Here is an 11,755-nt window from a genome sequence, read left to right as displayed (position 1 = left end):
TACTGGTGACTGGAATGCAAAAGTAGGGAGCAAAGAGGAGGGACCAGTAGTTGGAAAATTTGGACTTGGTGATAGAAATGATGCTGGAGAACGAATGTTAGATTTCTGCAAGACAACTAGATATTAGATATTTATTAATTTGGTGAAGGGAAAGGCAATACAATAAGAGGGTTATCAACAGAAAAAAAATCACTAAAGAAAAGGAAAACACTGAGAGGTATACATGTTTTATAGATAATACAGGCAAATACTATTATATACACAAACCTGTATGATCAGTAATTATAGTCACTAATCTACAAGTGGATGCACAGGCAGACAGAAAAGATGAACAGGTATGTATAGCCATCAGATGGTATTTCTACATACATATATGCATAAGTTGCAAATACATTAATTTATATAACAGAGGAAACAAGGTGCAAAGATACGTAAATTTCTTAATCACCATCAAACATCGTGAGTGGATGGATCACTGGGCCTAGAGATTTAGGACCATATTTGCAGAAGAAATTAAAGTCAACTGGCATAATATAGTCCATAAAGACAGTGTTCTACAGCCTAGTTCAGTGAATAGTGATTGGATTCTTAAAAGCTTATGAGCAGCCGCCTAAGGTGCAACTATTGGTCTTTCCTTACTAGGGGAAAAGAAGTGTGAAGAAAATCAAAGACACATGTTAGTAATTAATCTAAAGAATCAACGGACTACATGACTTCAGGAACCTGACACCAGATGATTTAAATAGTGCCTGGCCACTACTCTGCAAGGAATTACAATAGAGTGCCCTGGATAGAAATGGGAAAAAATGTGGAACAAAACTGAAAAGTCATAAGGACTAGGCATACTTGTCTGATAGAGATAGGTGGATCCTCCAAGGCTATGACCTTTAGTAAGTCTTCAGTCCCTGAACGGAACTCACCCCCATTGTTCAGTATTCAGACAAACAACAGACAGACCTACTGGATGGACAGTAATGCCTGGAAGGTAATGCACTCCTTAGAGCAGTCAGCCCTGGGACCTCAAAAGAGCATATGCTCAAGGAGACAGCTCAAAAGGTAGAAATAGACAGGACGAAAGTATGAATGGAAACTGTAAACAAAGAAAGGAAGGAGGAAGAGTGTTTTTATATTGTGGAGACTGCAATTAATGTCCTGGAACAAAATGTATAAAATGGTAAACCGATTTTTTCCTGTAAACTTTCAATCAAATCACTATAAAAAGTTAAAAACAAAATAAAACAAAAGAGGATTCACCTTGCAATCAGACAATAGTGGCAATTGATATTTACCTAAAATAAAAATAATATCCTCATATATGCAAATATCTGATTTTACTACATTAAGAAAAATCAAACTTTAGAATTTTAAAGTGAACTTTAGATACTATTTTAACAGGAAAAAGAAAAACAGTTCTAGAGAGATTCATCTCATTTGTTGTTCATTGTCCTGAGTCAGTTCTAACTCATAGCTATCCTGTACAGGGTTTCCAAGGAGTGTTTGGTAAATGTGAACCATCAACCTAGTAGTTAACAGTCCACTGCCTATCCTACAGTGTCATACTAGGACTCCCATCTCCTAAATCACAGTAATTACCAAAAGAAAGTTTTTTTGTTACCTATAGATTGTTTGGAGTCCCGGTGTGGTACTGTAAGATAAGCACTGGACGACAAAGCCAGCTTCAACATCAGCAGTTTAAATTTACCAGCTTCTCCTTGGAAACTCTATATGGAATTGCTATGAATTGGAACCGACTCAAGGCACTAACAGCAGCAACCACAACACATTGTTCACAACTTAATTTATTATTTATTGTGGTGCCACTGATAAAAACATGACCTCAAATCTGTTTCATAATCAACAAACAATTAGCTGGATGTCTATGGAATCTTATCAAGATGAATAAAAACCTGTCTTTCATCTATTGGACATACTTAAATTAATTGAAATCGATAGTATCTGAAAAGGAATAAATCCTATGCCTTCAGGTGTCATTACAAAAAAAGTTGAACTAATGATAAATTCTAAATCAAATTGAGTAAATTTAATGATGACATTTTTCTAGTATTTATAAAACTATCATAGATAAGTCAATATGTAATAGGGATATTTCAATATGAATAATATTGCCATAGATTGCATTAAAAATCCATGCTCTGTAATTTAATTATATCAATATAACTTTGCCTTAATATTTCAATGACATTTTGCAATTGTTTCAACAATACAGAAAAGCTAGATTCATTAGTCAATTGCATTACAACAAGAGCATTTCAGAGGAAAACAGCTAACAATTCATGATCAGGAGTTAAATGAAACAAAAAAAAAATCAATGAGACTGTTATATGAGGGAAAGACGGGCAAAACAGTCAAGAGGGCAGTTGTCAAAGGCGTGGGTGTCAATGAAACAGCCATTATGCGATCAGAATAGTGGAGGTGTATAGAATTCCTTTGTCCTTGTCACGTTCTCAGTATTGACCACAAATAACACAGAGCAGAGAAAGGCTGTGTTAAGACTATGTACGAGTACATATATTTAGTCTGCCATCTTCATTGTTCTAAAGATAAAATGGTTTTGAGGACGTTAGCTTCTGAACTACTAATTTCATCCTCTACTACAATGATGACAAAGATAAACTGAGTATCTTGAGGGATATTCTGGAGACACCTTGAGGACATACTCAGTTTAGATATTTCACTCCTGAACCTCTAGTATCTTCTCTGAAATGTTTGGAGACCTAAAAAGATCAGTATAATTGTTTACCTACTTCATTTTACATCAATAAAGGTATATTCTAATGACATGAGTGCTATGGGCTTATTTGTTAAAAAAAAAAAAAAAAAAGGGGGGGGGGATTCTTGAATGCTGTTCGCATTCTAAAATTTCTTCCTGAGTAACACATTTTATTTGCATATCAATATTAGCATAGGAGTCCTAGTATGACACTGTAGGATAAGCACCGGACTGCTAACCACAAGGTTGACTGTACAAACACAACAGTCAGAATCAACTCAACTGCACTTAACAACAACAACAACATACTAACATAAGGACACATCTTGTAGTTGTTGTTAGTCGCCATCGAGTGAGCGCCAACTCATAGCTACCCTATGCACAACAGAATGAAACACTGCCCAGTCCTGCACCAATCTCACAATTGTTGCCACGCTTGAGCCCATCCATGCTGCCACTTTGAAAATACACCACTCTGGGGGTCTTTCTCTTTTTCTCTTACCAAACATGGTAACATTCTCCAGAGACTGGTCCCTCCTGACAATATGTCCAAAGTATGAGACACAAAGTTGGGCCATCCTGACCTCAAAGTAGCACTCTGGCTGCACTTCTTCCAACACAGATCTGTTAGTTCTTTTGGCAAACCATGGCACATGCAATGTTCTCCTTCAACACCATAACTCAAATGCATCAATTTTACAGTCTTCCTTATTCACTTTCCAGCTTTTACATGCAAGTGAGGTTATTGAAAACACCATGACTTGGGTCAGGCATACCTTAGTCCTCAAGCTGACATCTTTGCTCTTCAACACTTTAAAAAGTTCCTGTGCAGCAGATTTGCCTAATGCAATACGTCGTCTGATTTCTTGACTGCTGCTTCTTTGAGTGTTCACAGTTAAGAAGAATGAAGTCCTTGACAACTTCAATCTTTTCTCCATTGATAAGAAAGAATGTTGTTTATTGGTCCATTGGTGTTGAAATGTAATCGATACCGAAGGCTGTGCTCTTTGATCTTCATCAGTAAATGTTTTAAGTCTTCTTCACTTTCAGCAAGCAAGTTTGTATCATCTGCATATTGCAGGTTGTTAATGAGTCTTCCTCCAATCCTGATGCCACATTTTTCTTCATAGAACCAGTGCCTCAGATTATTTTCTCAGCATACAGGTAGAATAAGTATGGTGAAAGAGTACAACCCTGACGCACGCCTTTCTTAATTTTAAACCATTCAGCATTCCCATATTCTATTCAAACAACTGCCTCTTGGTCCTGGTACAGATTCCTGATGAGCACAATTAAATGTTCTGGAATACTCAGACTTCACATTGTTGTCCATATCTTGTCAGGATCCACAGAATCGAAAGCCTTTGCACAGTCAATAAACCACAGGTAAACATCTTTCTGATTTTTCCTGATTTCAGCCAATATCCATTGTAAATCAGCAATGATATCCTTCTTTCCCGGCCTCTTCTAAATCTGGCTCGAACCTCTGGAAATTCACTATCAATGCATGAGTATAGCCATTTCTGTATTACCTCTAGCAAAACTTTACTCACATGGGATATCAAAGACATTGTACGATTATTTCCGTATTCTGTTGGGTCACCTCTCTCTGGAATGGGCACAAATATGGATCTCTTCTAGTCAGTCAGATAGTTGTTTTGCAAATTTCTTGGCAGAGATGAGTGAGTACCTCCTGTGCCGCCTGACTTTCTTGGAAGATTTCAATTTTTATTCCATCAATTCCTGGTGCCTTGTTCTTTGCCAATTCCTTCAATGCACCTTGGACTTCCTACCTAAGTATCATTGGCTCTTGATCATATGCTACCTCTTGAAATGGTTTAACATTAACCATTTCCTTTTGGTACCGTGACACTGTGTACTCCTTCCATCTTCTCTTGATGCCTTCTGCATCATTCAGTAATTTGCCAAGAATCTTTCAATAATGAAAGTCGAGGCTTGAATTTTTTCTTCAGTTCCCTCAGCTTGAGAAATTCTGAGCATGTTCTTACTTTTTGGTTTTCTGATTCCAGATCTTTGCTCATTTTGTTGTAATATTTGGCTTCATCTTCTCAAGCTGATCTTTGAAATTTTCTGTTCAGCTCTTGGACCTCCTCATTTCTTCCATTTGCTTTAGCATCTATACACTGGAGAGCAAGTTTCAGTGTCTCTTCTGACATCTATTTTGACCTTTTCCTTCTTTCTTGTCTCTTCAATGCCTTTTTGCTTTCTTCATGTATGATGTTCTTGATGTCATCCCACAACTCTTCTGGTCTTTGGTCTTTAGTGATTAATGTATCAAATCTGTTCTTCAGATGATCTCTAAATTCAGGTGGGATATATTCAAGGTTATATTTTGGCTCTTGTGGACTTGTTTTCATTTTCTTCAGCTTCAGTTAAAATTGGCCTATGAGTAATTGATGGTCTGTTACACTCTCTGCCCCTGGCCTCGTTTTCACTGATGATATGAAGCTTTTCCATTGTCTCTTTCCACAGAATGTAGTCAATTTGATTTCTACGTATTCTGTCAAGGTCCATGTATATAGTCATCTCTTATGCTATCTAAACATAGCTAGGAATATTTTAAAAGTTGAAGGCTTACAGCGAGTGGAACTTGAAACTGAAGTAAGAGATTGCACAATTTTGAATCTGCTGGGCTCAGAGGCTTGAAGCTGATATCTTGGGCGAGACCAAATGGCAAGACCAAGCAGGGGAGCAGAAACAACACAGAAAAATTCTGAGGGAACCATAGAGCAAAGGTGGACAATGCGCTTTGTTAGATTTGCTTTGATCTGATTTTCCTTCTTTTTTTGGTATCAGTTCATTGCCCTCCTCCTCCCCCACTGTTTGAACACCTCCATTCTGGTGACTGGTGGGGGTGCCTGAGAAAGTAGACACCCCACACCCTCACCACTGGTGGGTTCTTCTGCGATGCATGCACACAGATACTCTCAGCCCAAGAACCATCCCTGAACTGGCTTATGTTTTTTAATACGGAAAGAGCCAGAAGAAGGGGTTTAGAGTGGGAAAGACAGTTTAAAAACAAAACAGACCAAAAACTAAATTAAATCCTGAGGTATACAATAACAACAAACAGTGGCAGATTGAAATCTATTAGGCAGCTTTGAAGGCAAGACGCTGAAAGAGGACATTAAAAGCATACTCATATTAGGCCACAGATTTTTTTTTCCTTCTCTCACTCCTGTCCCTTTTCTGCTACTATAGACTAAAATAATCAGTCTAGAATTTTCTGTTGTTGTTGTTGTTTTTGGTGTCTTTTGTTTGTTTTTCTTCTGTCACTGTTTTGCTATTTTATGCTCCCCTTTCTCCCTTTGGGGGATGCTTTCTTTCCCTATATTACCCAAGAAGAGTCAGCAACTGCTGACATATAGTCAAGCTACAATCACACTCTATAAAATACCAAAATCCATGCAAGAACCAATACCAACTGCCATATACCATGGAGGCAGAAAACACCAGTGAAAGTTACTCTGAGTTAAGCAATAAGAAGAGTGAAAGGGGAAGCCCACATCCTGATCACATCTACATGGAGGCAATTAGGAAGCATAAAAAACATCAAAACACATACTCAATTAAGTATTAAGGCCACAGATAAACACTAAACATGTCCAAGAAGCAAAACCAGATGACCATATCAGCACATGTTCAGAAACAAGATAAAATGTATGAGACAAATGACCTAGAGGTAGACCTGGACTCCATTCTGGAAGGAGGGAAGGCCTTGGAAATGCCTGAGAAGGAATTCAGAGAAATGATTATAAAATGTTTCAAAACACTTTACAATGGAGTTCAGAAAAATAAGGAAGAAGTCAGGAAAGCACTACAGGAACAATCAAATAAGATAGATACAGCATTGGAAACAACTCAAAACCTACAGAAAGAGGTCCAAACAATAAATAATAAAATATCAGAAATAGACAATACACTGAAAGGTAAAGGAGTAGACTAGAAGCAATGGAAGGCAGAATCAATGAGCTAGAAGACAGATATCTCAATACCGCTAAGATAGAAGAACAAACACAAAAAAGGATTAAAAAAAATCTGAAGAAGGTCTAAGATTCATGTTGCACAACATGAAGAGGAATAACTTAAGACTTATCAGCATTCCAGAACAGGAAGAATCACATGAGTCCACAGAAGAAATAGTTGAAGAATTGCTGGAAGAAAATTTCTCTAACATTCTCAAAAGTGAAAAGATAAACATTCAAGAAGCTCAATGAATACCAGGAAGAATAGACTCCCAAAAGAAAATCACCGAGACATATCATAATCAAGCTCTCCAAAATCAAAGATAAGGAGACACTTCTGAAAGCAGCTAGGGAAAACAAGAGTGTTGCATACAAAAGAATACAAGTCAAATTAAGCTTGGATCTCTTAGCAGATCCCATGCAAGCAAGAAGGCAATGGGGAGACATATATAAAACTCTGAAAGAAAAAAAAAAATGTCAACCAAGAATTCCTTATCCAATGTAAAAGAAAGTAAACACATAGGAAGAGACATCAAGATAATGAGAAGTTCAGGTCGATTACAGGATAAAATAGACTGCAATAAATGGAGGTAAAAGTTAATAAACTATAAGGTAAGCTTAAAGAAAAGGAACATTTCACAACATACCAAGAAAATGAAAATCGAAGAAGAACATGGAAACATTAAAACTGTGAGGAAACTCACAGGAAAGAACACAACACACATGAACTCATCAATGGAAGACACACAGAACAAAGAAAGCAGCAACATAACACACACAAAAAAAAACAAAGAATGGCAGCAATGAATCCATATCTACAGATTATTACACTGACTGTAAAGGAATTAAATTCACTAGTTAAGAGACGGAGGGTGGCAGAATGTATTCGAAAACAAGATCCTTCAATATGCTGTCTGCAAGAGACACATTTCACACACAGAGACAAAAACAGATTTAAAGTCAAAGGATGGGGAAAAATATAGCTAACTGCAATAAAAAACGAACAGGAGTGGCAGTACAAATCTATGATAAAAAAAACTTTAAGGCAAAAACCAGCATAATAGATAAAGATGGACATTATCTCATGATTAAAAGGACAATTGAACAAGATGACATAACTATAATAAATATCTATGCTCCCAATTAAAGAGCTCCAAAATACATAAAGCAAACTCTTAACAGATTTGAAGAAAGAAACAGACAAATCTATAATAATAGTGAGTGATTTTAATACACCCCTTTCAAAAATGAAGAAAAACCAGAAGACACAGAGGAACTAAACAATGCAATCAGCCAACTGGACCTCATGAGGTATACAGAGCATTCAAACGCAAAACAGCACAACACACATTCTTTTCCAGTGCACACGGAATATTCTCCAGAATAGACCATGTGTGAGACCACAAAACAAACCTCCATAAATTTATAAATATCAAAATACTACAAAGCATCTTCTCAGACCACAATGCTGTCAAATTAGAAATCGTCAATAGGAAGACCAAGGAAATAAAATCAAATACATGGAAACTGAATTAACACCTTGCTGATAAGTGACTGGGTTATAGAAGAAATCAAATGTAAACTCACAAAGTTCCTAGAAACAAATGAGAATGAAAACACAACATACCAACATCTTTGGGAAAGAGCGAAAGTGGTGCTGAAAGGACAATTTATTGCAATAAATTCACATATCCAAAGAGAAGAACCAAAATTAACACATTAATACAGCATCTACAACAATTAGAAACAGACCAACAGAGGGAACCTACAGCTACGAAAAGAAAAGACACAATAAACCTTACAGCAGAAATAAATGATATAGAAAACAGAAAATTATAGAAACAATTAATAGGACAATAGGCTGGTTCTTTGAAAGGATTAACAAAATTCACAAACCATTGGTAAACCTAACAAAAGAAAAGAGGGAGAAGAAACAAATAACACACATTAGAAACCACATGGGCAATTTCACAACAGAACAAAGGAAATCAGAAGGATAATAACAGAATACTATGAAAAGTATTGCTGAAAGTGAAGACGACTTAAAACATTTACTGATGAAGAACAAAGAACACAGCTTTAGGTATGGATTACATCTCAATGTGAAGAAAACAAAAATCCTCACCACTAGACCAATAAAAAACATCCTTATCAACGGAGAAAAGATTGAAGTTGTCAAGGACATCATTTTTCTTGAATCAACTATCAACACTCGGGGAAGCAGTAGTCAAGAGGTCAGACAACATATTGCATTAGGCAAATCTGCTGCACAGGAACTTTTTAAAGTGTTGAAGAGCAAAGATGTCAGCTTGAGGACTAAGGTGCGCCTGACCCAAGCCATGGTATTTTCAATAACTTCATATTCATGTGAAAGCTGGACAATGAATAAGGAAGATCATAGAAGAATAAATGTCTTTGAATTGTGGTGTTTGAAAAGTGCCATAGGCTGCCAAAAGAACCAATAGATCTGTTTTGGAAGAAGTGCAGCCAGATTGCTCCTTTGAGGCCAAAATGGCTAAACTTCGTCTCTCATACTTTGAACATATTGTCAGGAGTGAATAGTAGCTGGAGAAGGATATCATGCTTGGTAAGATGGACGGTCAGAGAAAAAGAAGACGACCCCCAACAAGATGGATTGGCCAGGTGGCAGCATTGATGGACTCAAGTGTGGCAACAGTAGTGAGGTTGGCCCAGGATCGGACATTGTTTCATTCTGCTATGCATGAGGTCACTATGTGACAGTTCCAACTTGATGGCACCTGACAACAACAACTATGAAAAGTTGTACTCCAACATATTTGAAAACTTAGAAGAGATAGATAGATACATTTTTAGAAAAACACGAACTACCTATACATACACACAGTGAGTAGAAAACCTGAACACACCCATAACAAAAGAAGTAATTGATCAGGTCATCAAAAAACTCCCTACCAAAAGAAGTCCAGGCCCAGATGGCTTCACTGGTTAGTATTACCAAACATTCATGGAGGAGCTGTCACCAATTCTACTCAAATTATTCCAGAAGATAGAGGAGGATGGAAAACCTCCTAATACATTTTATGAAGCAAGCATAACTCTTATACTAAAACTAGGGATGGACGTCACTAAGAAAGAAAATTATTGTCCAATATCCCTCATGAACATAGGTGCAAAAAATGTCAACAAAATCCTAGCCAACAGAATCCAGCAACACATCAAAAAGATAACACATCATGATCAAGTGGGATTCATTTCAGGGTGCAAGGATGGTTCAACATTACAAAAACGATCAACGTAATCCACCATATAAATAAGAAAAAAGACAACAACCACATAATCATATCGATTGATGCAGAAAAGGCATATGGCAAAATCCAACATTCATTCCTGATAAAAGCACTCAACAAAATAGGAACTGAAGAAAAATTCCTCAGCATAAAGATCATATACACAAAACCAACTGCCTACATTACTCTCAATGGAGAGAAATTGAAAGCCTTCCCTCTGTGAACAGGAACCAGACAAGGATACCCTTTGTCACCACTCCTATTCAATATTGTGCTGGAAGTCTTAGCAAGAGCTATTCGGTAAGACAGGGAAATTAAATGCATCCAAATTGGCAAAGAAGAATTAAACGGTCTCTATGTGCAGATGATATGATCCTATATGTAGAAAGCCCGAAAGACTCAGTAAAAAAGCTACTAGACGTCATTGGAAGAGTCAGCAAAGTGGCAAGATATAACATTAACATAAAAGAAACCAGTTGGATTCCTCTATACCAAAAACAACAGCACTGAGAAAGACATTAGGAAAGCAATACCATTTACAATAGTCACCCAAAGGATGAAATATCTATGAATAAATGTAACCAGAGAAACAAAAGACTTATACAAAGAAAACTACAAAACACTACTACAAGAAACCAAAGGAGACCTATAAAAATGGAAGAATCTAGCATGGTCCTCAATAGGAAAGCATAACATTTTGAAAATATCAATACTGCTCAAAGCAATTTACACATATAATGCAATCCCAATCTAGATTCCCATGACATTCTTCAAAGAGATGGAAAAAACTTTTGCAAACTTTATATGGAAAGGAAAGAGACCTAGGATAAGCAAAGCACTGCTTAAGAAGCAGAATAAGGTTGGAAACCTCTCACTTCCCAACTTCAAACTTTATTACATGGCTACAGTGGTCAAAACAGCCTGGTACTGGTACAATGAAAGATACATTGATCAATGAAACAGAATCGAGAATCCAGAAATTAACCCATCCACATACAGGCAAATGATTTTTGACAAAGTGCCTAAATATACTGCATGTGGAGGAGATAGTCTCTTTAATAGATGGTCCTGGCAGAACTGGAAAACAATATGCAAAAAATTGAAACAAGACATTCACTTCACGTCTTATACAAAAACCAACTTAACATGATTAAAGACCTAAATGTGAATTCCAGATTTATAAAGGCCGTCAATGAAAAAACAGGGACAAATGTGAAGGCACTAATTCAGGGAATAAACAGACTACCAAATATTTTGAAAACCTCACAAACAAAAGTAGACAAAATAGATGATTGGAACATACTAAAAATTAAAAACTTATATGCATCAAAAACTTCATCAGAAGAGTAAAAAGGGAACCAACAGAAGGAGAAAAAAATCTTTTGTAATGACACATCAGACAAGGGATTAATTTCTAAAATATATAGGAAACTACAGCACCTCTACAAGAAAAAGACAAATAACCCAATTAAAAAATGGGCACGGAACATGAACAGACACTTCACCCAGGAGGAGATCCAGGTAGCTAACAAACATTTGAAGAAATGTTCATGATAACTAGCAATTTGAGAGATGCAAATCAAAACAACAATGAGATATCATCTCACAACATCAATAACAGCAAAGATCAAAAAAGTAGAGGACAATAAATGCTGGCGGGGATGTGGAGAGACTGGGACATTCCTGCACTGCTGGTGGGATTGCAAAATGGTCCAACCTCTCTGGAAAGCAATATGACACTTCCTCATAAGGTTGGAAATAGAAATACC

This window comes from Chrysochloris asiatica, unplaced genomic scaffold, assembly GCF_000296735.1.
Source record: "Chrysochloris asiatica unplaced genomic scaffold, ChrAsi1.0 scaffold00164, whole genome shotgun sequence".
Taxonomy (NCBI): domain Eukaryota; kingdom Metazoa; phylum Chordata; class Mammalia; order Afrosoricida; family Chrysochloridae; genus Chrysochloris; species Chrysochloris asiatica.
Note: the sequence above shows the minus strand (reverse complement) of the source record.